General features: G+C 42.5%; 1 protein-coding gene across 2 annotated transcripts in view; it reads right to left on the bottom strand.

Annotated features, from left to right (window-relative positions):
* GCNT1 (glucosaminyl (N-acetyl) transferase 1) overlaps positions 1–6000 on the bottom strand; it is a 39838-nt gene that overhangs the window by 18320 nt on the left and 15518 nt on the right. Inside the window, exon 1 of one of the 2 annotated variants that reach the window (XM_017543256.2) lies at positions 4700–4758. The exons of the other annotated variant lie outside the window; for it this stretch is intronic. The gene's annotated coding sequence lies outside the window, so the exon portion shown is untranslated. Of the gene's footprint in view, positions 1–4699; positions 4759–6000 lie in introns of those variants that run through there. 2 annotated transcript variants of the gene reach the window in all.

The raw sequence follows: 6000 nt of genomic DNA, 5'->3' as shown, positions 1-6000 counted from the left end.
AAAAAAAAAAAAAAAAAAAGAAAATGGATAAGTTTTAGATATTAGAAAATAGAAAAGAAATGCATTTCCAACTTCTTTGGCTTGCTCAGACAGGGGAAACCTGAGGCGAAGGAAGCCTGAGGGGAAGAGGAAATTGTGATATGCACTGAAAAGCAGCTTTTAAAAGAAGAGGAAGGTAAGAGATAACACCTGTTTGCTACTTGGGTTCCAAAACCTCAAGGACATCCTTCCCCACTCTGTTATGACACAAAGTCTGTTTCTCAATATCATGAGCCACAATGAGTAAACTGGTAAGCATGTCCGTGCAAACAAGTGCACGTTTCAGTAAAGAAATGAAAAGAGTAATGATAAACGGGGTCACTTTCACTCATACACACACACACACAGAATCATTAAAATGGTCTCACAGAAATGAGCCCACCTGAGAAGCAGAATGCAGAAAAGTTCTGCAAAGGAGCAGCCACAGCGGTGCTCCAGGGCCAGCTCGACCCTCCCCTGGGATGATCCCTCACGTGTATAATGAGGTTTGCCAGGTAACTGTGCACAGGCTAAAACTGTCCCACAAAAAGAAGGAAATGGGGAAAAACCAAGACATTGTTCTGGAAACTTTTTTTGTAAACAGTAAGTACACACACACACGCAAACACACACACACGAGACTAAAGGCCAACGCTGTTCTCATCTGATCTCTCTTTAAACAGAAAATACACCAGGCACAATGGCTCGTGCTTGTAATCCTAGCATTTTGGGAAGCCGAGATGGGCAGATCACTTCAGCTCAGGAGTTTGAGACCAGCCTGGGCAACACGGTGAAATCCCGTCTCTACAAAAAATACAAAAATCAGCCAGGTGTGGTGCACACCAGTGGTCCCAGCTACTTGGAAGGCTGAGGTAAGAGGATCTCTGGAGCCTGGGAAGCTGAGGCTGCAGTGAGCTGTGATGGCACCACTGCACTCCAGGATGGGTGAGAGAGCGAGACGCTGTCTCAAAACAATTAAAACAAACACAAAATGATAGCTTGAAAGGATGAAAGGACACCCAATAACTGGCCTGGGCTAGTCCTTTCCCCAAGAACCTGGAGATGATACATTAATGGAACAAAAAAAAGAAGAGAGAGGAAGGATGAAATGAGGGCACCATCAGGGCAGACCCAATACACATGAATGAACCTGCTGAGGGCTCCCCCTTCCCAGGCACATCTCTTTTCTCCATCATGTTTGGCCACCATAGCAGGGCCCAGGGCAAAGCAGCAGGGCTTGCAGATGCTGGCTGCATCAGTATCAAAGCAAGAATGAAAATGAGAAAATGTAAGGATTCAAAAAGGATTCTACAATCATGTGGTCTCAAGAGGTAATATTTGTGTTTTCAACAGAAAACAAAAGTCATACTAAGACCTCTACTGTTAGTTGCAGTGCTTTCTCAATACCAATATCCTTCATCCAACTTCTCTTTAAATTTGAAATGTATTGCTAGAAATATATATATGGCTTTTCCCATACAAATTTCATTCATTCCCTTGAAAGCCAAAGGAATGTCCATGATTGTACTGTATCTGAATGAAGACTATACTAATGGTTACAAAAAGCAAGTGATAAGCAACACGTGGTATATCCATACAACAGATTAGTATTTGGCCTTAAAAAAGGAATGAAATTCTGGCTTATGGTACAACATGAATGAATCCTGGAGGCATTATGCTAACAGAAATAAGCCAGACACAATAGCACAGATACCCTATGGTTCCACTTACGGAGGTACCTAGTCAAATGCGCAGAGGCAGAAAGTAGCATGGTGCTTTCCAGGGGCCAGGGGAGGGAAGAATGGGGAGCTACTGTTTTCATGAGTACAGAGTTTCTGTTAGGGATAATGAAAAGTTCTGGGAATGGACAGTGTGAGATGGCTGCACAACAGTGTGAATATGCTTAATGCACTGAATTTCCTCAGATTTAACCTTGGGAGTTTTTAACCTCTTATCATTTTAAAAGATGCAGCTGGGTTACTATGTGACTAGATGCACCTTCAGAGCAGATAAACGAATGAGATGAAGAATGTTACTTGGAAGAGGCTTTTTAAAATTAATTTAAGAGGTTGGGTGTGGTGGCTCATGCCTGTAATCTCAGCACTTTGGGAGGCCGAGGCAGGCAGATCACATAAGGCCAGGAGTTCAAGACCAGACTGGCCAACATGGTAAAACCCCATCTCTACTAAAAATACAAAAATTAGCCAGGCGTGGTGGTACACACCTGTAATCCCAGCTCCTCAGGATGCTGAGGCATGAGACTCACTTGAACATGGGAGGCAGAGGCTGCAGTTAGTCAAGATTGCACCACCACACTGCAGCCTGGTAACCGAGTGAGACTCTGTCTCAAAAAAGTATAATAATTTAGCAGGGCGCGGTGGCTCACGCCTGTAATCTCAGCAGTTTGTGAGGCTGAGGTGGGAGGATCACCTGAGGTCAGGAGTTTGAGACCAGCCTGACCAACATGGAGAAATCCCGTCGCTACTAAATATACAAAATTAGCTGGGTGTAGTGGCACACGCCTGTAATCCTAGCTACTAGGGAGGCTGAGGCAGGAGACTCACTTGAACCCGGGAGGCAGAGGTTGCGGTGAGCCAAGACCACGCCATTGCACTCCAGTCTGGGCAACAAGAGCAAAACTCTGTCTCAAAATAGTAAAAATAATAATATATTAAGAAAATATAATTAGGTATGATTTCAGGTTGTCTGAAGAAAAGAAAAAACCTTTTTAGTTTAGTGTCAAGAAAGAACTAAGATTACCCAACTCCCTCCAAAAGGCCAGCGTGTTTCTGAAGGCCTGTGCATTTTTACTGTTACCTCAATTTGCTTAAACTATAAGTAATAGCAAAACTAACTTTCACATGGAAAAAACCTGTCCTCTCAGGCAGGAGACTTCATTTGCAAAGGCCAACTTTGATGGGCTTAGGCAGAAATATCATACTGAAAACAAATAGTGGTTTTTTGTTTTGGTTTGGTTTGGTTTTTTTTGAGACAGAATCTCTTCTGTTGCCCAGGCTAGAGTGCAGTGGCGCGACCTCGGCTCACTGCAACGTTCATCTCTCAGGTTCAAGTGATTCTCCTGTCTCAGTCTTCCGAGTAGCTGGATTACAGGCATGCGCTGCCATGGCCAGCTAATTTTTGTATTTTCAGTAGAGATAGGGTTTCACCATGTGGGCCAGACTGATCTTGAACTCCTGACCTCAAGTGATATACCCACCTCAGCCTCCCAAAGTGCTGGGATTACAGATGTAACCGTGCCTGGCCCTAGTGTCTTTTTGTTTGTTTGTTTTTGGGTTTTTTTTTTTTTTTAGCAATCTTCAACCTCATTATCACTGCAGGCCAAAAATAAGAATAAAAGATCTCATTGTCTACTTCGAAATTCCACACTGAAGAGTAATGCAGATTTTTCTTTTTCAAATCTAAAATTAGGTAGTTATAACACCAAATAGAACACCACAGTTTTATGGAAAATTGAAGTTCATTTTGTCTCCTCTTAAAGATGAGGTGAGCCTGGGTTTTGGCCCTGAGGTCACTCATCCTTTGTGTCACACGGGACACACACGTCTTTGGTTTTCTGAACAGTCCCAGTTTGAAGTACTTTAGCCTCCTAAATGGTTCCTTGGTCTCAGAAATGCTACTTCTCAAATTCTAGATTCCTTGTTTTTAGAGGTAGCCCTCAAATTCCGGATTTTCAGATTGCTAAATGTGACTGTCAGAAGTATTCTTAATCTAAACAACAAAATACAAGGCTAACCATGAGCAAAAATAAAAAGCACTCTCTTCCTGATTTCCTCTACATGTTCAAAATCCAGCCCAACCCCTTCCACGTGTTTTTTCCCAAAGCACAATGATTGCCCCTCTTTGAAATCCAACATCATTCACTGTTGGAGGCCACAGAGCAAAACAGAAGCATGAAGTCAAACAGAAGTGAAGACATATCCTACGTTACTTCCTAAACGCATGGTTTCTGCAAGTTGCTTAACCCCTTTGAGCCTTACTTTCCTTGCCTGAAAAATGGAGATATCGTAATGAGCATCTCATTTGGTCGGTGCTGATTAAGTAATCTGTAAAGCACCAAGCACAGTGACTAGTACACAAAGCTGATGCTCGATAAACAGGAATGATCAGCATGGTCTCTCACTTCAGCACTGAATCCCACATCGCTCTGTCTCTGTGAATCTATCCATGTGGGTGCTTTGGTGAGCTCTTAGTGGCTCCAGTGGAGTCTTAGGCTTGTCTCCCACCCCTGTACCCACACTACTCCCTGGGTCTATTCAATTAGCATGAACTCAAAAAATAAGTAAAAATAAAAAACAACAAATGTCCAAATATTACAAAATCCACTTCCTTTCTCCCAAAAAATGTAGGGCAGCATCCTGGATGCTTTGTGTTAAGTGTGCCTTATAACTCCTACCCTTTTCCAGAGAAGGAAATGAAAGTGCAGTACTTACAGGTTCTAAATTATTGTCTGGGAGTCTAACATGATTTTAGATACTCTAGAATGAATATCTAAAGAGAAAGCCAGGCCCGGCACAGTGGCTCAGGCATGTAATCTCAGCACTTTATGAGGCTGAGTTGGGAGGATCACCTGAGGTCAAGAGTTTGAGACCAGCCTGGTCAACATGGCAAAACTTCATCTCTACTAAAAAGATAAAAATTAGACAGGAATGGTGGCTCCCACCTGTAGTCCCAGCTACACGGGAGGCTGAAGCAGGAGAATCGCTTGAACCTGGGAGGCAGAGGTTGCAGTGAGCAGAGATCACGCCATTGCACTCCAGCCTGGGTGACAAAGAGAGACTCTGTCTCAAAACAAACAAACAAACAAAACCCTAAAAAGAAACCCAGAAAACAACCGGCCTCAAACTGTACTGGGTGGTACTTACATCCTGTCTTTGGGATTGACCTGCACCTTTCTGGACTTTGGTCTCCTTACCTGCACAAAGGAGCAGCTGGATTTATTTAAGGGATCCCCAGTTCCTAAGTAATAAAGCACTTTGCTGTTCTTTAGCAGATTCGTGATAGAAGGAGTCCCACTCTAAGGCAAAATACTAATATGTACTGTATTTCCAAGTCTGTGAACGTTTTTTTCCCTTACATTGACATTTTTCGAAATTGATACCCACTGACACAAAGTGTGCTCATTATTGTGGTTTTTTTTTTTTTTTTACTTCCTTTAGAGATGATATCAAATGGATGGTGCTTTTTACAAAGTTATCTCAGAATTTAGGAAACTGTTAATATTAACAATTAGCAAATACTTTGCCGAGCATTTTACATACCTTTTCTTATTTAATTCTCATCACCCTGTAGTAGCTATTTTTATTCTCACTTAACAGGTAAAGCAGCCAAGGCTTTCACTGCTCTGAATATGGTCATTTACTCCAGTTTACCAGCAGTAAGAGGTGAGGCAAGGGCTCAGCCCAGGGCTGCCTCCCAGGGGAACAAACAGAACAGAGCATAGTCTCTCTTTCTGGCCAAGAACAACACTGGATCCAGTTATTAACAGCTTCTAATTATACCTTTCCCTGCCTCTAACCTTTCAAGGAGCTCCAGAATCTCCCAAATCTTCCTGCAGATATGAATGTTACAAACTCTTTTTGAAAACTTCAGTGCTAAGACACATCAGAGCAACCTCTTCAACCCTCACGGACTTATTTGTGTTCTAAGCTGTGATCACATGTGCCCTTCAAACAGCTTCATAAACCTGAGTGGCAATCTTTATTCTCCATTTTCACATCATCTAAATTATATTTTTGTACAGTTATTGAATTTGAAATTAGCACTAAAGCCAAGAATGAAGTAATTCTCATTGTAATGACATGAAAAGAGGTATGTGAGATGATGTGGTATTCAGAGATGAGCTGCGCCTCAGCATGTTCCGAGAAAGCTGGGCATGGTGGCATGCACCTGTAATCCCAGCTACTCAGCAGGAGAATGACTTGAATAGAGATCGTGCCACTGCACTCCGGCCTGGGTGACAGA

Source organism: Cebus imitator, unplaced genomic scaffold (assembly GCF_001604975.1).
Source record: "Cebus imitator isolate Cc_AM_T3 unplaced genomic scaffold, Cebus_imitator-1.0 Scaffold150, whole genome shotgun sequence".
Classification (NCBI taxonomy): domain Eukaryota; kingdom Metazoa; phylum Chordata; class Mammalia; order Primates; family Cebidae; genus Cebus; species Cebus imitator.
Note: the sequence above shows the minus strand (reverse complement) of the source record. Positions and strands in the feature narration are given on the sequence as shown.